The sequence below is a fragment of the Paramormyrops kingsleyae genome, chromosome 10 (genome assembly GCF_048594095.1).
Source record: "Paramormyrops kingsleyae isolate MSU_618 chromosome 10, PKINGS_0.4, whole genome shotgun sequence".
NCBI classification, from domain to species: domain Eukaryota; kingdom Metazoa; phylum Chordata; class Actinopteri; order Osteoglossiformes; family Mormyridae; genus Paramormyrops; species Paramormyrops kingsleyae.
The window spans coordinates 30,109,467-30,135,230 of NC_132806.1; the positions used below are offsets into that span (position 1 = coordinate 30,109,467).

The 25,764-nt window shown below is 42.8% G+C and overlaps 1 protein-coding gene across 1 annotated transcript in view; it reads right to left on the minus strand.

The window, feature by feature from the left end:
- neurl1b (neuralized E3 ubiquitin protein ligase 1B) overlaps nucleotides 1–25,764 on the minus strand; it is a 79,501-nt gene that overhangs the window by 52,897 nt on the left and 840 nt on the right. The window lies entirely within an intron of this gene.

Consider the following 25,764-nt stretch of genomic DNA (forward strand, 5'->3'; position numbering starts at 1 on the left):
AACAAGGGAGGAGCTTGCGTTTCACTTCATTAACCAATCACAGTCTTCCTCATATGACATCACCACATTGGTCCATTTTTTTTCTCATTTTCAAACTCAAGGCTTCTGGCCATGAAGCTGGAGCTGTGTGTGGCTCAGCAGGCTAAGCCTATGATTGCAAGGTTCCTGGTTCAATGTTATTATTATTTCTGTTATCAACATAAAATAAAGACACACCCTTACATTGTCTTTGCAGGTAAGACAATTCCGATGTTTTGTCTATGTTTATCTATGACGTCATGTCCCTTTACAAAAAGCATTCACAATAAAACAGGTACTTCACAAATGTGTACGCCTTTCCACTTAACAGAAAATGCTGGTTTTAAGTAATACGGTGATGTCACAGGATGAAGACTGTGATTGGTTAAAGAGGTGAAATGCAAGCCCCTCCCTTGTTGACTCAGGGTCACGTAGAAAAATCGTCAAAAATCAAAACGAGTTGCGGATCAACAACAGAGCGCTGCTGATGGCAAGGGGTAATCCAGACATTTGAAAAGGCCACAGCGCTCATTTCTGCCACTTGGGTGAATGAGCCCAGGTGACAGTCATAGGCTGTTAAAGCTGAAGATCTCGCTGCTAGCAGGAGTGGAGATGCGTGTAAGTGCACAGGGCTCCCTGGGAAATAAGGCACGCCTTCGTCTCTTTTCAGACCTACTGACAAGGCTGTGAGGGAGGGGGACTCCAATGGAGACTGAGCTGGGACGTGTGTCAAGTTATTAATATGAGTTGGAGGGAGAGAGGACCATTAAACAGTTCCTGTGATTGCAACTCCCACTTAGACAGCCAAACACCGGCAATCATGTGAGCAAAGATGCTGTGATTGCCGTTTATTCCGTGCATTCGGCCGCGAATCAGTCAACGCTGACGCGCAATCAGACGGCGATGTGCGCTGTGTCAGCGCGGAGCCCGAGAGAGGGACGCCACGGAACGCCAAGAGTGCTGCACAGGCCCCCCCCAACGCTGGCAGGAAACGGCCCGCAAGGCCGACGGCTCCGGCCTGCAGCCTTTTGTTTAAAAACACATTTCCTCCCTGCAAATACTTCGCCTCTCCTATATTGCGTTACAACATAGCTCCTTTAAGATTCAAAACAAACAAAAATCAGCTGTTATCTATATAAATCTAAATAGCTGTTTTTCAGGAATATTTGGACAGGTATTTGGTTCGACGACCTCTTCACAACTGTCACTGTGATTCACATTTCAACGGAGGCCAGTTCTATTTCTGTTGCAAACATGGGAGCGCTGCAAAATTAGAACACAAGGCGAAGACCTCACACTACAAGTATTAACACGCTAAGAACACAGTGGGGATGGGTGGGGGTCAGATGGATGCTTAAAGCCAGGAATACCGCATACTTTGTACATGCAGGAAAATTTAATTTGGAGGGAAAAAAAATCCTGCTCATTCAAGGAAAACTTGCTGTTACAAATTTGTGTTTGACAATGAGAAAGGCAACAAAAAATGTTTAATTCTGCTTAATTTTATTAATATTAGATTAATATCAGTTATCGGAATGGATGAAAGTGAAGCGGAGCGGAAATGCTGTGCCGCGGGGGGGGGGGCCTGGCTCCGAGGTGGTGACCCGCTGGACAGTCTCCCGTTCCTACAATAGCACTGACCTGACAAACAGCCCTCTGGTATTATTGTGCCCCCAGAAACAGGAAGGCTTTACATATTAGCCTATATCAACAGGGTCTGTGCCACCCAGGCTCACAATAGAAAAGACTTTAACACCCGGGACCAGAAATTATCTCCACAAGGCCCAGAACAATGTGTGGAACTTGGATTCAACAAATGAGAGACTAAAAATGGCTGGCTAGCAAAAAAAAGTGCAATTTGATTCCTGGCCATTTATTTGGATGTCGTCGTCTGAAGGAGAAAGGCTCCGTTATTCCGACAGTAATACAGGAGAAATTATCGGAAGCTCTGTCTTCGGGTCATCAGAGGTTTGTTGCCGACGAAACAAGACTAGCGGCTGAGATGGTGTGGAAGTACGAGCCGTTGAACGTTCTGTGTGTGATCGGCGGTGTGAGAGCAAGGGGAGGCAGGCCTGGATATGAAGAAAGCAACAGGCGCTTAGGTTATACCCACTGGACAGTTTTAGTGACAGTCCTAATCTCAGGACTTTGCATGGTGACAAGAACAGAAAATTCAACCCGAAAGGCTTAATTGTAACTGCCTAGCTGTGAATGCCAACAGCCCAACGGTGTAATATACTTAACATAATTTAACATAATACATTAATATAAAAAGCAATAAAAGCTTGATTGCACATTCTGCTGGCTGCGCTTCATTACTTTCGCCTTGTTCCTTTAATGGTTAACTAAGCTTAGCTTGTTAACTAAAAAGCTTGGCAATGTAAATCTCAGGCCCGGGGGGGGAAAGCCTGTTATTTGACTTTGGCACAAATTCACTCAGAAACACGTCATCATAAACAGATGGAATGAGAGATCAGTGTATGACACAGCACCCCCCCCCCCCCCCCCCGGCCCCACCCCCCACTTGGTTCATCCCGCCGCTCGTGTAGCTGCTTGACCCCAGATCAGTAAGTGACCATGTCCGTGTTCAGGTTCCCTCACTGCCTCTCCCCCTAAATGTCTAAGGCGGTATCGCTTGCCGTTGACCTCCCTACCGGACTGTCCCGGGGCAGCACTCGGGTCGTGGGAAACAGCCTCTCAAGTCTCATGACACCCCAGTCCACTCTGTCCACACTTGTCCCCTTTGCACTGTGACCCTCCTAGACCCCTCTGACATGCACTTCCTCATTCCGCCTCGTCCAGTCACATTTGGCTGCCAGCTGTGGACGCCACATCTGATTGGACAGTGAATGGCCATGTGATACTCTTGAAGCCTACAGAACGAACAGTGCATAATGCTCCTAAATTTATGTATGGAAATACCACATATGCTGCTTAAATTACGTACAAATTATTACTTAAATGCAAACCTATTTTAAGTGATCAAACAGTTCATTTTTTATGTTATTTGAGTTTAACAAAAAAGTTCTGGGAATTTAGACAATAGTATTTAAAGGTACTTGTAATTTCCTTTGCAATTGTCTTTGCAATCAGCCCATTTATTGGCTAACCTTTCAAAACTGTCCCCCTTCTGGGACAGCAACACCCCTTTAAATTGTAGATTCTTTTAAAACACCACAACAAGGTCTTTAGGTCAATACATACTATTATATAGAAAAATTTATTTATTTTAACAGAGAATCCAGAGCAATAAATGAGAACTAATGCTGTTTTTCCATTTAAAATCATCTGCACACAGCGGAGATCCTCTCGCACGTCTGACACGGCGGAAATAAGTTGCCATTATTTTGAAACCAGTGGTCCCTGGGAGCTAAAGCATGTATCACTAAGTCTGTCAGTGCGGATCTATTTTTGGCCAAGGAGGATAGGGACTGGAGGCTTCCCAGCAGCATGGCCAGCGAAACTGGGCATTCCAGTAGCGGACAGTGTCCTGTGACCTAAACCGCAGACCGAAACTGGGCATTCCAGTAGCAGACAGTTTTACACACGTCATTAACCGGTTTTGATCAGTGCTGGAAGACTACCATTGTGGTGTTTAAGTCCTCCATGGTTTCAGAGTTAGTTTATCGGTTGATTGCAATTGATAGGCCTTCGTATGCTGCACCAAACAAGAAAGGATCTCCCGAGATATAACTACTGACACCTTTCCTGAAAAACACCCCTATAAAAAACGTCACAGCATACTCAGTATATTATCATTTAAATATAACTCAGTGTTAAGTATCCTGACCTTCACCTACAATGTCAATAATCTGACAAAATGCTTTGCATTGAAATATTTAAAATCTTTTTCCCTGTCGGTTCATGGCCGGCATGTTCACAGCAGCTGCTGTCAGAGGACAAATGACTGTAAGACAGCAAGTTGTATGGCTACTGAAGTTACGAGCACTGAGAATCCACAGATGGTCCACAGGGTGAACCACTTACAGAAGGAGCAACATACAATGTATAAGATCTCAAAAATACTTTATTTCAGTGTTTTCTGACCCGGTCCTCAGGGACCCAGACAGTACACATTTTTGCTCCCTACTTGTTGCCGGGAGGGAGCAAAAACGTGGACCGTCTGTGGGTTCTCAAGGACCGGATTGGGAAACACTGCTCTATTAACACAGCATACCGAGGAGATCATTTCCGCCTGTGGCAGAGACGTTGTCTTATTGTCCTAAGCTGGCTGACATGTGACATAACAGGGCGGGATATGACTGGGATGTTGGCATACAAACATACGCGACGGCACCTGAGCCCCCGGCACTAAATGTAATAAGATTGAGACGCCATGGCAGGATTTCAGGGCTTGTAAAGCACTTCTCACCCTGAAGGTCATCTCTACACCCTTTCCCCTGAGAACACACCCAACCTTAAACGTAATCTCTTCATTTCACGGTCACTCTGGCATGTCCTCACATCAATGTGAACAATGTCCTTACTGTGACCCTCCTAATGTCTCAACACAGCTTCCTGTGTTTACAACAGAGTGTCTAAGGTTTGCCGTCTCCCCCGCCCCCCCCCCCCCGGAAAGTCTGCATGTAAAACAAAAGCATCTGAACAATCAGTCATCATTTTCCATATCTGGTGCCGCCGCATAACATACGCATTGCACGGGCTCATCTTTGCAAAACAGCATTCTGAATCGTTATTTGTATCTAATTACGCCACGCCATTTCTCTGTATATGCAGTTGTTTTTAAAATTTTCAAATTTAAGAGGCCGCGCTAACTAATGCTGTACGCTACTAACAAAGCAAGATAAAGGATTTAGTCGCCGCAGCAATCAAAAGCATCAAGGAATATGAAATAATAAAACACAAGGCCTCAGGATTTCCTCCTGAAAGCAACAGGCCAAGCACTGGCTGCTATATCCATGGTAGTAAAGTAAGCAGCTATCATTACCTTTTCTCACAGGGCTGCATTTACAGTCCATCCTTATTCCATCTTTAGCTGCCATTTCGTCATCTGGAGCTTCCAGAACTATGGAGATTCTTCTTGTGCCAAACTCCCCTCTCCCTCTCCTTGCTTTCGTCAGGAGTGAAAGCACAAAGGCTAGTTTTAAATGAGCAATATGGGGGCTGAGGACTCATATCTTTTCCCTTACAGGTAACCAAAGCAGCACTTGGAATCTGATGCCCCTGTTCCCAAGGGAGTCACCTGGAAGTCGCAGTTTCCATGGAAGAACATCTGCTTGGCACGTTGCTCCCAGCCCAGCTCAGATTCCCTTCGGTGTTGCGCTGACCACCTTCATTCACCCACCGAAGCTCATCCCTACACCAGGACAAACTGCAATTGTGCGTCTTTTTATATGTTTTTATTGCATAGCTCAGACTTTTCAAGGATGATAAGCAGTCTTTGCTGATGCAGGTAGTACTCTTGGTAAAAATCACATTGAAATTTAGTGAGGCTTTTGTGTGCAAATGTGCAGAAAACAGCTTTTAAACACAGTAATCCAAATAGGTAAATATCACTGATTCCTTTGACGGCACTTTTCACCTCACTATAGAATGTGTTTAGAGATTCCAAAAGTAAGGTGTACAAGGTTTGAGTTAAAAACAAAGCAAACACATAAGAAAGTGGAGTAATTTACACAATTTGTAGCACTCGGAAGCAGCAGGTCTCCCACGGGGCAATTGCAGCATCTTAAATACATCTGGTGGCTGAGATTGATGTATTAAATTTGTCGAACTGTCACGCTTTCACAGGCTGACAGGTAGTAGTGTGACATGGCCCTATCTTCCAACCATGCTAAGGTAGTCAGAGCCACTCTGGGCCGTCGACTCCAGCCCCAAGAGGGTTCTGTCATGTATGGGGAAAACGTGCTCATTGTCTGCAGAGGATGATCGTAGTTTAAGGGGCACCACTGGGATATTTTATAGGATACGGGGAACATTATTAAAAACAGCAAAATATGTGGTGTAATTTTTCAAAACAAGTTCAGAGGTCAACAGGAAAGTGATCTTGCATGAGCTTCCACTGAATTTAAATCAAGATAAAATCAATTTTGAACAAATTATTGAATAAACACTTTCGTCATCTCGATTTTTCAGTTCCCCTCCGGCTTTCATCCTAAATTCGGACTGCGGCTTCACTCGGCGATGTCCACTTTTTTGGCCTGTTTCAAGCATAGTTTGTTTATCCAGATGTGGGGCTTGTCAAATTTATTTTTTGTTTAAAAGAAATGAGTGCCCCCAGACACAGCAACTTGGCATGTTTAAAAAGAGTTTTACTGCAGTGACTGAGAGGCGAATCGCGCGGTCTACAAAAGAACAGTGCATGTGTCAGTGCAACAGACAAGTTTACTGATTTACTATGACCTACAGCAGAGCTTGCAGTCGGTGCCCTGAAGTACGTCATGAGGATGCTTTGGCAGCCTAGGTGACTGTGCGGGACTGGGTCTCCGCCAACGGAAACCTAAAAACAGAACGATAACAGATTAGCATGGCTTAGCTCACAGAGGCCTGTCAGTCTGAGGTCTCTTCCCGTTGCCAGGCACTCAGCATGGAGAGATCAAGGGTTTGCCAAAGGTTTTGAGAATGACACAAGTATTGGCTTTTTCGGCTTCAGTGTTTGTAGATCTTTTCATGAGATGTTTCTACGGTATAGTGAAGTATAATTACAAGCATTTCATAAGTGTCAAAGGCTTTTATTGACAGTTACATTAAGTTTATGCAAAGAGTCAATATTTGCAGTGTTGCAGTTGCTGTCAATCAACTTCTGGGCCAAATCCTGACTGCTGGCAGCCTATTCTTCCATAATTAATGCTTGGAGTTTGTCAGAATTTGTGGGTTTTTGTTTGTCCACCCGCCTCTTGAGGATTGACCACAAATTCTCAATGGGATTAAGGTCTGGGGAGTTTCCTGGCCATGGACCTAAAATGTCAAGGTTTTGTTCCCTGATACACTTAGTTATCACTTTTGCCTTATGGCAAAATTGGACTGCATGCTTTTAAATCAGTCTTTCAGCTTAAATAAAGGGAAATTACTGGCTGCCCAAACTCTAACACAGGGGTAAGTGGAAGGGACTGGACAAATGGCACATAAAAGAAGTTTATGCTCCTGCTGACAGACTGCAGATACTGAAAAATATATTTAAATAACAGTCATGAAGAATGACACATAAGGCAACCGTTCAAGGACTTAAATATCCAAATATCATTCTTCCTTGGCAGACACTTACATGGAGTTGTCCACCCAGAACCCAGATTGTACGATTAAGACACATTCATTGACTTCTATAACAAACAGAGTCAAACACAGGGTACACCGACCAAGAAGGTCCCTCCACAATGTCAGGTTCTGGGACCATCTGACAGCCCACCACAGGAAGCAGGCAACCGATGGAATTCGGGATCTGCCATCCTGACGTGGAGCACCGGGGCAAGGCATCTAAGGACTAAGGACACATCTCCTTTAAAGATCTCTGAGGAAATACCATCTTGGGGACCATGACCTTGACCATGACATTACTGCAAGCTTCTAAAACTCTAAGGAAGCGTCTTCCTGGTTGTACAGGGTGATAATTTCTAATCTGCCAAACAACTGAAATGTTCTGCCAAAACATATAGACATTCACCACTTACAATTAATAAAATAATGTTGAATGAAAGAAAAACTTAAACCGTGTCTATTTTGTATTTATTGTGTATTCGTACTCATAATATATAACACAAAGGACACCACATATTTCTTTTGACCTATAACTGAACAACCACACTCCATCTTGAGAAATCACCTCATTCAAATAATCTGCACACTCTTCAGTCACAAGAGACTAATCTGGATCCTCTACCACGGCTCCAAGGTTCCACCTGGAAGATCACATTTGGGACTGCCAACTCGATGGGCGGCACCAGGATGAGGCGTGTAAGAAACATTCTCCAAATGCTGAGAACCAGTAACAGGAACTGGGACACGCGATCCAGGAAATGGGGTTGAAGCACGGAAACGATAAAGACAACAAGGCAAAAACAAAATGCCGGCTGCACGGCACACCAGCTGTGGAATTTCGGCTAACCATGGCCACAAACACAGACACAAGACCTTAACTAACCAAAACCATGAAACCCAAGTCAAGTCACTGGTTAGCTAAAACCACGAAACGAGACACTGGCACAGAGAGCCGCCAAGCCGGTAATGACAGTCTAGGAACCCTGACTGAGACCCAGAAATAAACCACTGACAGATTAACCCTGGCTTCACAAACCCAGGATCAAGACTCCAAAATGAACCATGAGCTGAGGCTTATGCTCAGAGTGCAGCAACAACAACACAGAGCCCTGAACAACACTCACTGCTCCGTCCAAACAGGATTTGGTCATTTGGAGGTAGCTGCTTCACTAAATCTTTACTCAAACTCAGAACTAAACGTACTGCAGGTATAACAGGTGAAACTTAAATAGTTTATATATCTCCTTCGGTTTCTCCCGAGACAGTTGCCGTTTCAGCATCGACACGCCAAGTACCACTGAGTCTGGAATGGGAACAATCATTTTAAGCTTCAAGGGGAATTCAGAATGGAGTGTGTCAGTTTCTCCTAGGAGGTGCTCAGGTTCTCAGATGGACACCACAGTCACCCTGCTGGCCCTGCAGCTGCAGGAAGCTTCCAGAAAGAGTTCAGCCATGGAGTCAGACACTAGGCCAGAACACGTAAACCAAATCTGAAACCGGCAGCTTTGTTTCTGTGATGATACAATCCGCTTATTTTGGCCCCTCCAGTGCTGTGCACCGCCAACGTAAACAGTGTTGTAAAAGAGCTTTTTCAATTAATGAAAGACGAACAGCCGGCGAAGGACTTCCATGTCGATTGCATTGTCTCCCTCTTACTATAGGCTGGACTTCATCTGCGATCACCTAATCCTTACCATCAATACTTAATGCCAGCCGGCTAAGATCACATCTCCTGTCCGGACAGGACTTTCAAGATGTCCGAGGAAATACTTGCCATCTTGGGGACCAGAGGGCTGCTTTGATTCTCCTTGACCCTGACAATTCCACTAGCTTATATAATTTCTGAGGAGCGGATTTTGTGACTGAACATGCTGGTAATTTCTTATCTACCAAACAACTCAAATGTCCCGCCAAAACATATAAAGACATTCACCGCTTACAATTAAAATCAGTAAAATAATGTTGAATGAAAGAAAAACTTTTCAGTGTCTATTTTGTATTGATTGTGTTTGTACTCATAATATATAAGACAAAAGACCAGTAACTGAACAAACATATTCCATCTTAAGAAATCAACTCACTTTAATTATCTGCACGTACTCTCGCAATTCATTCTCAAGAGATTAATCAAGCTCCTCTATCAGACTTCATCTGGAAGACCACATTCTCATTCATCCCATTAATTGATAAATCAAATTAAGGCCTCCAATCAAACTCTCCTCGCAGCTTTAACCTAAAGACCTGAATATGACCTCTCCAGCCTGTCCACCTCTGGCCAGAACACACAGCGGCTATGGCGACCACAAGGGACCCAGTGTTTATATAGCAAAAACAGCTATCTGCACAATAAAACGTCCTGTCCGAGGTATAACAAAGCAATTTTCTTCATACATGAGGTGTTACCTTACAATGTTTTTTCAACAGGCATAACAGAGACATTACACACACTGGATTAAAAAAACCCCACTGAAGGGTTCCATATGTGCCGTCAGTTGATTGCGGGGTTAGGCGTTTGGGCAACTTTTCATTTTTGGTGTTTATCTTCCCAACATTGATATGTATAGTTGTATATTCCACATGTAAACCTAGAAGGGGATTAATTCGTCCACAATTACAAAGTGAACCCCACCCGCTGCCTCTGGCCAACTAATGACTTGTTTTACTTTATAGCTCTCATCTTAGAAAAAACATATTTGAAAAGATCTAACATCTTTCTATAACCATTTACTGACACTATGTCATGACAAAGACGGGCTTTTAAACATTTACCAACATTCCAAAACTCTTTGCCTATGAAGAATTTGCTCTTCCTCTTCCTATGAAAGCAGAAATCCCTCATCGCCTTCGGAGCGCCGTCCGAACTTTTCCATGTCTGAGGCTCTCTTTCTGTTAAGGCGGGAATTTCCATTCTGACCATGACATCACTGTCCGATGTATAGGAAAAGTTCTGTGGACTGCCTTTTTATGGGGGGTAAAAACATGGATACACTAAGACAGGGGTGGACAATCTTATCCGCAAAGGGCCGGTGTGTATGCGCTGCAACTCCCTAATTAGATTACTAATTAGAGGACTGATTGGCTGAAGAGTCCTCACACCTGGTTTTGAGCAGCTGACCTACAGGTTATCCCAAAAACCTGAATACACACCGGCCCTTTGCGGATAAGATTGGCTACTCCTGCACTAAGAGTACCCAGGTTATGGGACTATTTTAAGTATCAAAACATAAGACCAAGCTTCCTGCAAATGTATCCCACAACCCAAAAGAGCATCTTACATTCTGGGTGATTACAAGCCTCAGTCTCCTTAACTCCTTCCCTGAGCTTCTATACCCCAGGCAGAGTAATAAGTTAATATATTGCATTTTAGAAAAACAGGGAATATCAGAGAAGCCATCAATCTACAAACCTATCAAAATCCAGCAGTTACAAGCAACAGAACTGATCTTTTTTGCCATTTTCATTTTTTTAATGATCAAAATAAAAATTCACACCAAAGCACACATTCACAATTTTTCTGCATTAGATATTTATTAGATTTGCCATCTGTTGGCTTACAAAAAATCTGTTAGAATACACAAAATCATCAAAAACAAGCTGCTATTTTGCTTCAGCAGACTACATTTAAAAGATAATTAACCAGATAGCCTTTATCAAGAATATATTGATATATTCCAGCTTTATGTCACTAAAGCCATTTATTGGCTGTAGGTGGAATGTAGAATCGACACAATAAACGCCTTAGAACAAGCAGGTAAATGAATATGCGAATCAACAACATGAGGACACGTGCCGTTTGCTTACTGTACCAACCTAGAGAGTGAAGAACGGAGAGCAAATTCAAAGCCACCCTCCATCAATATCAAAGGGACAGCTGGCCAGTGCACTTCTCTTCCATTTGCTCACTGGTGTGTCCTTCTTCTTTCCCCCTCCTTCTCAGGGCCGAGAATTCGTCCACATTTGTTCTGTTGATATCTACGTGTGTGTTAACTGTCCATCTCCCACAGTCTCTTGCCGGCTCACCACCAGCATCAGAGCTCAGGCCTGGACATATTTTTTGTCCATGATATGGAAATTAAGGATTCCTGAGATGTCCCTTGACATTGACCTTTTCTCTTCTCTTCAATGACATAATTCCACTACGATAAACAATAATCAGAATCAGACTTCAAGCTAGATAGTCGCTGTCGATCTTTTATCTCCTTCATAGATAACTGGGAGTAATTTGTTTTCCCCTTTACTCTTTAACATATGCTAGTCTTTCAGAGCTTCACCAGTTCAAGGACACAAGTGTTATTAATTGTATTATACATATTCAGGGGTATAATTCTCTTCTCCCACTTATACTAAACATAGGATCCTTCATCTCTGCTCATATGCACCCCCTTTTAGGCACGAGTAAAACCCCCATCTGTAGTCTGATATATAGTGCGTTAGTGGAGAGAGAGTGCCGAAAATGGGCTGCAGTAACGGCACCCCACTTCAGAAATGGCCCCACCCAACACATGAACAGTGAGCTTGGGGAGACGGGACAGGAAGCAGGAGGTTTCCTGTGGAAGAACGGGAAAGACACACGCGGAGTTCTCTGTCATGTTACGGGAAACCGAAGCAGCCGCTCTCCTTTGTTCGCTCTGTTTTCACTTCTGTTTTACTCATTTAGTACTCGTGTTAATGGCCACGCCAAGCTAATTTTGGCTTCATAACAGACTTTGTTTTGCATGTATCATTCGCCACGGAACGATCATTCGACATGAGGTCACCTTTAAGCGGTTCGCGGTCGCATTGCCCCTCTTGCCGCACACCAATAGGGGTTATACATGCAAATCGGAGAGACATTGCCCATTGGGCACTACCACGACCTTTACAGGATGCTAACAGCTTAGCTCAAACACATAAATGTAAGTAATAAGATTTCCATATTCCAGACTCTTTTTAATAGCTGATTTAAGCATTTCATTTTCATTTAGGAAACAATGGAAAATATTAGTTCCTTGTGGCTGCTATAATATTGACCCTAGCATACACGGTAAGATTTCATATTTTCATTTAAGGTTACTGGTCCTATTTTCACCATATTCTTACTTTTCTTGCCTGCTCTGGCAAGGGTCCCCTTCTAATATCTGTCCAATCAAAGGTAGAGATTTCAGGTCCAGATAGTCCAAATCCAGACCAAGATTTTGTTTCAACCAACCATTTGAATACTCCGTGACTGTGACTACTTATGTTCAACAGGTTGATTGAAACAAAATCTTGGTCTGGATTTGGACTTTCTGGACCTGAAATTTCCACCTCTGCATCCAGCCATGGGAATGATCTACAACCTGTCTCAGGCAGGAAAGGGCTCAGCCCCAAACATCTATCTATCTGAGAATGGTTCATAGGAGACTTTATCAAGTCAAGTTTATTTGTATAACACATTTTCAAACACAAGGGTCATTAAAAGTGCTTTTACGGAAATAAAAGGCATGATTAGACTGAAGAGGTGGCTTAATGGTCAGGGAAGCGCACCTGTAATTGAAAGATTGTAGGTTTGAATCCCAGACCAACAAGGCACCACTGAGGTACCCTGAGCAAGGTAGCACCCCCAAGCACTGCTCCCCGGGCGCTGAATTAGCTGCCCCCTGTTATGTCACATATGGGTTAATATGGACACATTTCGTTGTGGTGTGTCAACGATGACCACTGATCATTAAATTAAAAACTTTAATCAAAAGAACATAAAACTTTAAAAAACTGATACTAAAAGTGAGAAAGTGCTGGTCACATGAATTATGCAAAAGCAGAAGAGAATAAAACTGTTTTTAGCCAGGACTAAAAAGTAGTAACATTCAAATCCCAACCCTGCAGATGTGAGACCACTGCGCCATCTCCCTAACTTCTTAGAAAGTATCATTTGGAAATAGAAATTATAAAATAAAAAGTACATACTGTAAAAGTGACTGATAGGCCTGTTCTTGCTTAGCAAATTCTTTCATATATACTGCAATAAAATGTGCATATCATTATATTAATCAATTCAGGCTATTATTCATTTTTATTTATACCGACACAAATTTTATTGTTATTTTTGTCTTGGTCTACAGCTACTATAGTAACTAGAAGTTTTAAAATGCAACTGAAACTGTGCTTTTGTGCAAAAAATACAACTCAAAGTAGGAATCATGTACAGTGTGTAACTGAAGCAGTTATTTTTAAGCAACAATACAGGATATGTAGGAAACTGGAAAAGGGTGAAGACTGACATTTTTGTTATTCATTTAATGGAAAAAGTGGATCAAGGTGAAGTGGAGTGATAGATGTTTTTTCTACCCCAAATAATGGAATTTGTAGACATTTCTTTATGATCTTGGCATGTAATCTGAGCGAGGCCCCGCCGGGAAGCACGCCTGCACAGCGTTCCTGCTCGGGGTCCGACAGGCTGCTGTACGTTCTTCTAGAAGCTGGAGAAGGTATTGAAAGAGGAAACCTGCTCAGACAGGAGAGGGACCTGGAGCGTCATAGGGGACTTCCTGCGGCCAAAGCAGTGCATTCTGGGAAGGTATCAATGTCTGTTTAAAGATTAAGGGGGACCCTTTTGACACCAGACTTTAGACTTTCACTTTGTGTCTCTACTGTACCTAATTCTTAAATTCCCGCCTGTCACAAGGGCAGTGGAAAACTAACAAACACTCAATCACCAAATCAGCCGTATGCTTAAGTAAACCAACAAGACCATATTTCCTGAGAGCAAATGTAAACAATTTAGAAATCCAGCATGGTACAAATGCAGTGGGTTGACTATGTATACAGAACAGAATCAACTTGGATAGGTATTATATATTGCTTTAATTTTCATATCAAAACATTTACGTGTAATTTAGGCCTGTACTGTATTTTCATTCAGCCTGCTTGGTACTTGATGTGGGCTTTCAGAGTTTTGTCAGTAACTATTGCAGCCAGAAATATTCTCCAGGAGCAACAAAGAGTAATAGAGGAGGAAGCATGAGACTGTTACACAACTGTCCTCACAGCTCCATTTGCAGGACTGTTAGCTTGTCAAAGGGTTTGAAATTAGTTACGTAACCTCACAGGCTACCGTATATTATTTCTTTTACATACCAATCAAAACTGACCATTATCATTATGTGCGTATTACTCACACAAAAATCTGTGTGTTAATTAATTTGGATTTAGGCAATATGAGAACAATATCGGCCCTAAAGGGAACGTTCTCAAATTGCACAATTTCGCAAGACCGGCATGTGTTAAAAAAGGCTATTCGTCAGATATTTAAAAACATTCTACTATTAAGACCAGAACTCCAGCCTAAATGCGTAAGTGTGTGAAGAGTTGATGCTACAGGTGAGTAGGCCAGAGCAGGACAGCTGTCAGGCTGTACTCAGGGCCGTGAATAATGGAGAGTCCTTTAAATATTCAACGAGCCATTGTCCCGCCGGCGAACACCTGCGTAGCGGGTCAGAAACCTGAAGCATTTAGTCACGGAGAGGAGATGGGAGGGGGGCGGAGTCTAGGCTGTTCTGCTGGCGCTGGCTCTTTCCCCATCTTCAGCGAGCCCACTGCATCCAGAACAGTGACTGCTTCTGTTGGAGCTAAAAGCTCTCTCATCAGAATCAAAATGAGCAACTTGGCGCTTCCTCTACGAGTCAATAGAGTGAATTTTAGTCTCGGGCCACTTCGTGGATCACTGGACTGCACTGATGTACGAGAAACTTCACATAAAAAGTTCTACTGATATCTCCCCTCTGGGAGAGAGAATATGGCTGCGGAGAAGGTCACGTGACACATCATTGACATTACTGGGCATTTTTACGCGTTCTCCTCACACACCAAAAATGTGGGCCGACCCAGTGGCCATAAATGACTGTGTATTTTTACAAGCTTGGATTAAAGAGCCCCAAAGCCCAGAACGGTGACATCATAAGCAGGAGCTGGGAACCATGGAACAGGTACGAAGTAGTGGCTGTTTAATAATGACGCAATCCTGTCCGTCACGTTCACATCCACCTCAGGCACATTAACATTGAATGAACTTCCAATTTTATCAATTTCACTGAATTTAATGTGCGCCATCTTTTCAATGACCCTGGAGGAACACTTAATCTCTATAAGTATTTAATTACTTAATTTCTATGAGTAATTTAATTGTTATTATTCTATTGAAGCTCATATTCGTACACACGCCCAGCGCACATTTGATTCCTAACAGACACAACAAGACAAATACAATTCTTATTCATGATTTTAATATTTGATCTAAACACAAAGTTCTGGAATACACCTAAGAAATATACTGGGCTTTAAAATGCTGCCAAACACTCACATTTAAAATGAATAAGTGTAAAGACAGTAATTACGAGAGTAAAAACAATTCATGCTAATGGGGTATTTACCACAGTAAACTTCCTGTGACCACCTGTTCATCCCCCTGCTGCGAGACAGGAACGTCCGAACTTTAGACAGCTATCAGCCCAATGGGCTCAAGTTCTAACTATTTTCAAGGGCCGTGAACTGAGTAATCAGGCATTGTGTTTGTGCGGAACGCCGATACATGTGCAGAACACCGCTCTTGCAAATGCTGTCACCCGGAGACCAGATGTTCTCGGTGTGGTGTGTTTCGGAGAAACTCTGCTGAAAGCCCTCTACTAGTCTAACGCCATAATTGCCATCAGAGGCATTATCAGAGGAGTGTTCATAATCACACTGCAACATTTTAATTCCCAAACATCTGTTATTCCCAAGTTACAGACAGTAATTCATGTGATATAATAACAAAAAGGGCTGTAAAACACAAATTGTGTCCCTTACAAGGGCTTGAGCGTTTTGTCATGTTTGGTCTGCAGGGAGTGTCTCAAGCGTCTTTTATCAGAGAGCTACAGCTGTCCTTCTTCACGGTATCCAAGACACACGTCATTGGAAATTCCCTGTGGATATTTTTATTAATAAACCAGCGATTAACGTTAATTATAAAAATGCAAATACCTACTTTGACTATGAACTTGCCTAGAAAAACTAATCATGAAAATATATTCTTAATATATGGTAACGTATATACATATTTATTTATATATTCTTCTATTCACTATTGTGATGTCATGAAAACATGATTTAGGTAGGCATATGATACGGCATTTAAAATTAGAAACAAGGATTTCAAGGCGACATTGCGATGATACGGCAGTATATCTGTCGCATGTCAACAAGAGATGTTGGGCTTTGAAGTGTTCGGTGCCGACTGGATATATTCATTCCCTTACCCTTACACCCCTCAACCCTAATCTATTTGAAAGATACACCAAATTAGCACTTGAAGATCAATTAGTTGTAAGCAACCTTAAACAGCAGTCATGGTACAAATATGAGCCTTTATAATTAGAAGGAGATACACATGAAAATCCTAAAGGATATAGCATAAAATAGTTGATGTTAGTGCATATTTAAATATGGATCTACAGGAAGGAATATTGCTGGAGATCCACAGTAAAAGATGTGCGATATGGTCATTTTTCCCCTCTGAAAGGAATTGAAGTATGCCACCTACAGATTATACACAGTACTACAATTCCAGGGTACTGTTGGTCATACCTGCTGGTCCATATACCATATGCAAAATCGCTATTTCAGCGCAGAATCCCAGTAAAAGAATATAATCTGCGGAAAATGTTGACAGAGGAGACAGGTAAGAAATGCTTATCTTATTAAACACTAACTCGTAAAGTGATACGTAACCGTACGTAATCGATGACATCACAAAACTCCGCAGCCTGGACGTGTTTACCGGTTTTATTCGGTATAATGAAATCTGTCTCTATGGGCTGGAATGCTTCATTGGCTGGGGACCATTTGCAAACATCTCAAGGAGCTTGTATGTCCTGAGATTTACTCTGGTCTTTGCTTGGGGAGTCATTTTGAGCAGAGCCAGACTACATTCCTTCCCACCCACTGCTCTTGCCTGCCCTCATTGTCCTTCCCTTCACTCTCCCCCCGAGATGAGCACAGACGCACCCAAATCCAGGGCCGTTCCAACAAAAAAATCCATCCTAGTAAATGACACCAAATACAGACCACCTCATAGACATAGACGTCAAGGTCCCAGTACTTATTGGTATCGATGACTGTAAGGTGCAGAACAGCAGCGGATTGCAACACTTGGAATTCCTTATTAACCAAAAGGGTGTGTTTTTGATCTCCTAAACTATTCCTTGAGGTGCCTGCAATTATGACGTCAAACTCCTCCAAAAAAATATTACTTCAACTTCTCACGTTCTGTAGGCTCCAGGCAAACTGCATAGTGATAAATTAGCTCCTGAGTGATTTGGATTGGGTTCATGGTTATAAATCACAGTAGTGTGCGCCGGATATGTTCTGAAAGAGGCTCGGCTTTGAGCACAGTGCAGAAGTGAAAAATGTTCAATGAATGTATGTGAAACACGATTACAAAATCAATCCAAGCCACCGGGTAAAGGTATTAAAGGGGAATATAATGTAAAATACTGTTCAAAAAGCTAAATGCTTCTTTAAGACCTATGTACTTGAGGTTTATGGAGTGCTTTAGTCATAAACTGACAGGTTGTGAGACTCAGATTAATTCTCCTATTTGCATTTAAGCTGGGGGAGGATTCATAAAAGAAATGGTGACCTGTTTCTATATAAGTATGAGGAAAACTTAACATTTAAAACAGCAGTAATTGGCTGTCACAGGAGAGCTGCCATTGTAGCCACTCTGACATGAGGAGAAGCCGGACTGTGTCGTGTGACCTGGCACTAATGAGCGAAGCTTATACATTATTCTGAGGTATCGGTGACGGCTCAGATCGCAGAACACTGAGACGAGGTCTTTTTAACACTAAAGATTAAACATCTAAGCATAATGCTCCTCATTCACGCCTGCATTTTACAGTTTTCAATCCTTATTTTTAATAATATTGCTAATTCGTTTAACTACTTAACTAAAATACCATTTTTCTTGGGTAAATCAGTCGAATCGAACAACCATAATGAGTGGTAAAATTGGTCCTGACCAGAGTTTTTAAATGAAATGATATCTTAAAAGCACAGGCCCCGACCAACAACCCGTTCATGCAACATCTCTTCCTGAACTGGCCCAGTGCGGTTGAGCACGGCATCGACGGGATCGCTTGGCAAAGCTGAAGCCATTCAGCCATGATGGAAAATATCTGATAGCTAAGCTAAATTTATCTTGGAGCATGTGCGGATAGGTCAAAGACTCGTAAGTCAACCAGCATGCACGCTGTATCTTACAGCCAGTGTATGTTCTGCATCGACGCCCAGAGAAATGTGGTCCTTTAATAACTGTGGCCATGGACTGGCAAGGAAATGGAAGGTTGATGGTTCAAATCACAGGAAGGGCATGGAAAGTAGGTTCATCACCAGTACAACAAGCAGCGAGCAAACTTTCATTTGCTTCAGATTAAATAATCAGGTAAAAAATTTAAAGCAAGAGGCAATGAAACACAATTGTAAAAAACAGTCACTATAAAAGAATGTATCACTCAAATCATTGAATATTGAACAACAATTCTAGATCCTTTAAATGTGGCCATAGGAGGCCAGCCCAGCCAGAAGCACAAGATAAGCATAGTTCATTGAAGTTACTTGGGTTAAGGACTCCCAATGCTGCCCAGGATTTGCGTTTATAAAATGTGGACCACAGATATACTGGGAAAGTGTCATTCTAACCCTTCTTACAGTTTTCCACCCTTTTGGGCCAAGCTGTGTATGGACAAGACTTACTCACACCAGAAAGGCGAAACCCCCATTTCGTTTCGAAACCGCTTAAAGCAATAAAAAACAACAGTGAGTGTAATTTATATGGCACATTTAAATAAAAAAAACCCCAAACATGCTAACGCGTGTGTAGCTGATGACAATAATTGCACAACCGGCACACCTGCTGCATGTGCTGCTGTTCCTACAGGTGCTCAAAGTAGTAGGTGCAACTTTGAATAGCATGGAAGAAAGGCTTTGTTTACTTTGGACGTGCCGTAAATGTGAGTGTTTGGCAGCAATAAATCACATTGTTACTAGGATCTGTCCTAGGGATGGCCTACGGGGAAGTTAAGGAGAGACATCGCAGAGAGAAAAGCAGTGGTCAACAATGTCAAGTAGAGTACAGCAGGGGGCGCAGGAACCTTCACCGGCCTGGTGTCCGACGTGTGCGACATCGGGAAATGCTGCAAGGGGAGCGCATTTCTGAGCAAAGCTGTTGTGCAAATTCACGTTTCACCGTGTTCCTGGCGAACGAACATGTGCCAATATGGCACTGGCCCAAGGATATTAATGATCCTAAGCAGCTGGTTCAGGCAGACCTGTAATGTCTGGCATGGCTTGTGTCCACTCGATCCATTAGAAGTTAAGTCTATTTCAATGTGACAAATGCTCTTCCTGTGGGGTCATTTATGACTGAGCACGTCTCCCTGATTGTCCCCTCACTGAGGTTTGGGCCCCCCAGCGTAACAGCAGCCACTAAATCTATTAGCTCTTATGCTATTATCAGTACTTTACCTATAAATAAAATTGTTGTGCAAAATAAACACTCAGTGAAAGATTTCTAACCGACTGAATGCACCACATGCTAAGAGTGTGTAACAAAATGGCGGCATGGAAGCTTGACATTGACACTTTGAGTGTTCACCATCGTCATCAGACCTCACTCTCCATCCCCCTCCTCTAATCGCTGGTTCGCCAGGAACACAAGGGGCCCCACAGCAGACTAAACTTACACAAAGCAGACACGTGTGTCTATTTCTAGCTGACGCGGGTGATGATCTCAGCGTCTGGCATGCAGGCCTCAATCTCCCCATCCTTCATAGAGTTCCTCTATCTCCCTGTGCTTTCTAGAGTCCCTCTATGTCCCCATCCGTCCCAGAGTCTATATTCCCATCTTTCCCAGTCCCTCTCTGTCCCCATCCTTCCCATAGTCTATATTCCCACCCTTTCCCAGAGTCCCTCTCTGTCCTCATCCTTCCCAGAGTCCCTCTCTGTCCTCATCCTTCCCAGAGTCCCTCTGTCTCCCCATCCTTCCCAGAGTCCCTCTCTCTCTCCATCCTTACCAGAGTCTATATCCCCATCCTTCCCAGAGTTCCTCTCTCTCCCCATCCTTCCCAGAGTCCCTCTGTCTCCCCATCCTTCCCAGAGTCCCTCTCTCTCCCCATCATTCCCAGAGTCCCTCTCTGTCCCCATCCTTCCCAGAGTCCATCAATCTGTAAACATGCGAAACTCCCATTGTCTGGGACAGAAATGGCCACCATCCTGTAAGAGTAATGATCACAGCACATTCCTGTGCCTGATACACAGCTAGGTTCATGTGTCTCGTACCGCTGTCAGCACATTCTGTCCAAGGGAAGACCGGCTCCGCCCGATGTGCCAATGCACTGAAGCCTTTGGCATTTGCACCGGCTGAGAAAGACAAGCCTTTGGCGCCAGAAGAGGGGGTACTGTGAACGGTGCCTGCCTGTCAGAGAGTACAGCAACAGCACACACCACAACTGTGTGAAAAGGTGCTGGCACTGGTCTCATTCATAATCCTGAAACTGCAGAAAAATGTCAAATCCTGACAAAAATTTATTTGCAAAAATCTGTGACAATCCAAATAAACTTCAAAAGTTAGCCAGCACTGCTACTTAAAAGGTCACAGTCAGCAGCGTGTGGCTGAGTGGGCGGAGCCTCAGTGGGCGGAGCCTGAGTGGCTGTCATTGGGAGCCCAGTGTCTACAAGGGCCCTAACCCCCAGCTCCCTGGGTGCCACAACAGGTGGCTGCCCTTCGCTTGCTGTCACCTAGAGAGAGCAAGCTGGGGGAGGCAAAAAAAGAGAATTTCCCCACGGGGATCAATAAAGCATCAATAATTATTACATCAGTGAATGTAGTGTTCGCTAACTTTCACTAATCACTCACAGTCAAACTGTTTATGACACGTGAACGACTGTAATACAAATAAAAGAGGGGGAATATAAGAATTCAATAACTCTCTGTGCTAAAACTTTTCCACATAGTTACAGAAGTGTGTGTGTGAATGTGAATCTCCTGGGAAAAAAATAATATATATATATATATATATATATATATATATATATATATATACACACACACACACACACACACACACTCACCTAAAGGATTATTAGGAACACCTGTTCAATTTCTCATTAATGCAATTATCTAATCAACCAATCACATGGCAGTTGCTTCAATGCATTTAGGGATGTGGTCCTGGTCAAGACAATTTCCTGAACTCCAAACTGAATGTCAGAATGGGAAAGAAAGGTGATTTAAGCAATTTTGAGCGTGGCATGGTTGTTGGTGCCAAACGGGCCGGTCTGAGTATTTCACAATCTGCTCAGTTACTGGGATTTTCACGCACAACCATTTCTAGGGTTTACAAAGAATGCTGATAGAAGAGCAACTTTGACTGAAATAACCACTCGTTACAACCGAGGTATGCAGGAAAGCATTTGTGAAGTCACAACACGCACAATCTTGAGGCGGATGGGCTACAACAGCAGAAGACCCCACCGGGTACCACTCATCTCCACTACAAATAGGAAAAAGAGGCTACACCAAAATTGGACAGTTGAAGACTGGAAAAATGTTGCCTGGTCTGATGAGTCTCGATTTCTGTTGAGACATTCAAATGGTAGAGTCAGAATTTGGCGTAAACAGAATGAGAACATGGATCCATCATGCCTTGTTACCACTGTGCAGGCTGGTGGTGGTGGTGTAATGGTGTGGGGGATGTTTTCTTGCCACACTTTAGGCCCCTTAGTGCCAATTGGGCATCGTTTAAATGCCACAGCCTACCTGAGCATTGTTTCTGACCATGTCCATCCCTTTATGACCACCATGTACCCATCCTCTGATGGCTACTTCCAGCAGGATAATGCACCATGTCACAAAGCTCGAATCATTTCAAATTGGTTTCTTGAACATGACAATGAGTTCACTGTACTAAAATGGCCCCCACAGTCACCAGATCTCAACCCAATAGAGCATCTTTGGGATGTGGTGGAACGGGAGCTTCGTGCCCTGGATGTGCATCCCACAAATCTCCATCAACTGCAAGATGCTATCCTATCAATATGGGCCAACATTTCTAAAGAATGTTTTCAGCACCTTGTTGAATCAATGCCACGTAGAATTAAGGCAGTTCTGAAGGCGAAAGGGGGTCAAACACCGTATTAGTATGGTGTTCCTAATAATCCTTTAGGTGAGTGTATATATATATTATTTTTTTTTTCCAGGACATTCACATTTATGTTACAAAGGGCTGAAAATCACATGGTGTGTCCCTGAAATGAGCCTTATACTGAAATCATTCTGCTCCTCTCAGTGAGAACAACCATAAAGATCATAACACAGAACTACCATCAGGTACCAGTGAACTCACGTTTCTGGGGAGACAGATTGATGTAACAATACCTTTATAGAACATTATTCGGTGTGTTCCTGCCTCAAGCCTTGACGTAGCAAGCGTGCTCAGACAAGCTCCATTTTGCAACACTTGTGCAATTCAGTTAAGACCCATAGATTAGACTGACAGTATCAGGTTTATGGGAGTTAACGTCAAAGAAAATGTGCCTCCCACGCTCCTTTTACCTTTTTATATAATGGGATCTGTTTTTACAATGTGCCGGTTTATGAACTTTGGCTTGCCACAGGAATCTGTCCATCCAATCATTAATCCGTCACCCAGCTGCTCATCCTAAGCACAGTTACAGGGGCCTGGAAGCTATGCAGAGCGACGGAAAGCACATGTGCGGCTTATCAGCAGAAATGAAAGTGCTAAATTTAATATTCTGCCATTGTTATTACCACGATACAGTTTATAGCAGACCATTAATCAACTGACACTCACCAAACTAAGGAATAACCTGCAGGTGCTGCATTTGCTGACTGCTTGAAGTTTATACACAAAATAGAGAAATGCTGTTTGTGAGCTTAAATGCACACGGCGGCAGTGTACCTTACTCTGTTTATGAAATGAAATGCACACGGCGGCAGTATACCTTACTCTGTTTATAATTTCAAATGCACACGGCGGCAGTATACCTTACTCTGTTTATAATTTCAAATGCACACGGCGGCAGTATACCTTACTCTGTTTATGAGGTCAAATGCACACGGCGGCAGTATACCATACTCCGTTTATGAGGTCAAATGCACACAGCGGCAGTATACCTTACTCTGTTTATGAGGTCAAATGCACACGGCGGCAGTATACCTTACTCTGTTTATGAGGTCAAATGCACACGGCGGCAGTATACCATACTCCGTTTATGAGGTCAAATGCACACAGCGGCAGTATACCTTACTCTGTTTATGAAGTGAAATGCACACGGTGGCTGTATACCTTACTCCGTTTATGAGGTCAAATGCACACAGCGGCAGTATACCTTACTCTGTTTATGAAGTGAAATGCACACGGTGGCTGTATACCTTACTGTGTTTATGAGGTCAAATGCACACAGCGGCAGTATACCTTACTCTGTTTATGAAGTGAAATGCACACGGTGGCTGTATACCTTACTGTGTTTATGAGGTCAAATGCACACAGCGGCAGTATACCTTACTCTGTTTATGAAGTGAAATGCACACGGTGGCTGTATACCTTACTGTGTTTATGAGGTCAAATGCACACAGCGGCAGTATACCTTACTCTGTTTATGAAGTGAAATGCACACGGTGGCTGTATACCTTACTCTGTTTATGAGGTCAAATGCACACGGCGGCAGTATACCATACTCCGTTTATGAGGTCAAATGCACACAGCGGCAGTATACCTTACTCTGTTTATGAAGTGAAATGCACACGGTGGCTGTATACCTTACTCCGTTTATGAGGTCAAATGCACACAGCGGCAGTATACCTTACTCTGTTTATGAAGTGAAATGCACACGGTGGCTGTATACCTTACTGTGTTTATGAGGTTAAATGCACACGGTGGCTGTATACCTTACTCTGTTTATGAAGTGAAATGCACACGGTGGCAGTATACCTTACTCTGCTTATGAGGTTAAATGCACACGGAGGCTGTATACCTTACTCTGCTTATGAGGTTAAATGCACACGGAGGCTGTATACCTTACTCTGTTTATGAAGTGAAATGCACACGGTGGCTGTATACCTTACTCTGTTTATGAAGTGAAATGCACACGGCGGCTGTATACCTTACTCTGTTTATGAGGTTAAATGCACACGGCGGCAGTATACCTTACTCTGCTTATGAGGTTAAATGCACACGGAGGCTGTATACCTTACTCTGTTTATGAGGTTAAATGCACACGGAGGCTGTATACCTTACTCTGTTTATGAGGTTAAATGCACACGGAGGCTGTATACCTTACTCTGTTTATAAGGTCAAATGCACACGGCGGCAGTATACCTTACTCTGTTTTCCTCACACAGTCCAAAAACATGCCAAATTGGCGTGCTGATGTTAATAACTTTCCCTTGTTTGTTTGTGCATGTCCTGGGATAAAATGGCATCCTGTTCAGGCCGTCCCCTGTCCTGTCCCCCGACCCAGTGCAGAATAAGCAGTTATGGAAGATGGATGAATAGATGGATGGATGGATGCTGCTGGCAAGTTCCAATGCGTTATGAAGGAGTATAATTGGTACCCTGGACCCCTTGATAACTGCTCAGTCTTTTAATAATATAGCAGACGCTATAATATTAATAAACTCATTTACATTTCAATCTACCGTAGTACAAGTGAGATACAAAACCTTTAACTTAACTGGCAAAGCATAATTTACTTTAAATATTATGAACAGCACAACACCAGTCCATTGCCGTGTTCATATGCTATATATGTCATAATCATGATTATCGTAATCATGGGCATAGGAGAGAGTCTGATATTGGGGGAGACAATGCAAAAGTGTATTTATTGGGCGGGGTGGGGGGGAGGCGAATAAAACCAAATTAAATTATGGGGTACATGTCCCGCCAACTGTAATCATGAAATAACTGTGAATTGAAAATGGCTTGTAACAAAGTAATATTTCTCTCTATTGGTTACATAGTAGCAGGTAGTTTCACTTCAGCTGTCCGTCAAACCACATCATGACCATGAATGACCTTGAATATTAATTTACATTTACTAACAGTGATCTATTTCAAAGCATGGCCTCAATCGACATTAATGGCAAAATAACAGACCAAGCTTAATACATATAAGACATTTCTCTAGATTTTTGTCTAAAATAGTTTTCATCATTGAGAAAAAACAAAAAATAAAATCAAACAAAACATTATTTTACCTTAGTTATATTATTCAGTAAAAAAGTACGTCGTCTGCTACTAATGACCACTGGAAATTCGGCCACATATCTCTTGACAAGAACGTTAAAGTGCGTCCTTGAGCTGGTTACAAAAACTGGTAACAACATAATTGATTGGTTGACGCATAAAGTCAGTGATCCCCCGCAAGGGCGTAACTTTGGCTGAAACATTGGGGGGGGGTTGAGGTCTCCACCCATTACGAGGGAAACATGATTATTGGGGGGGTTGTAGTAGC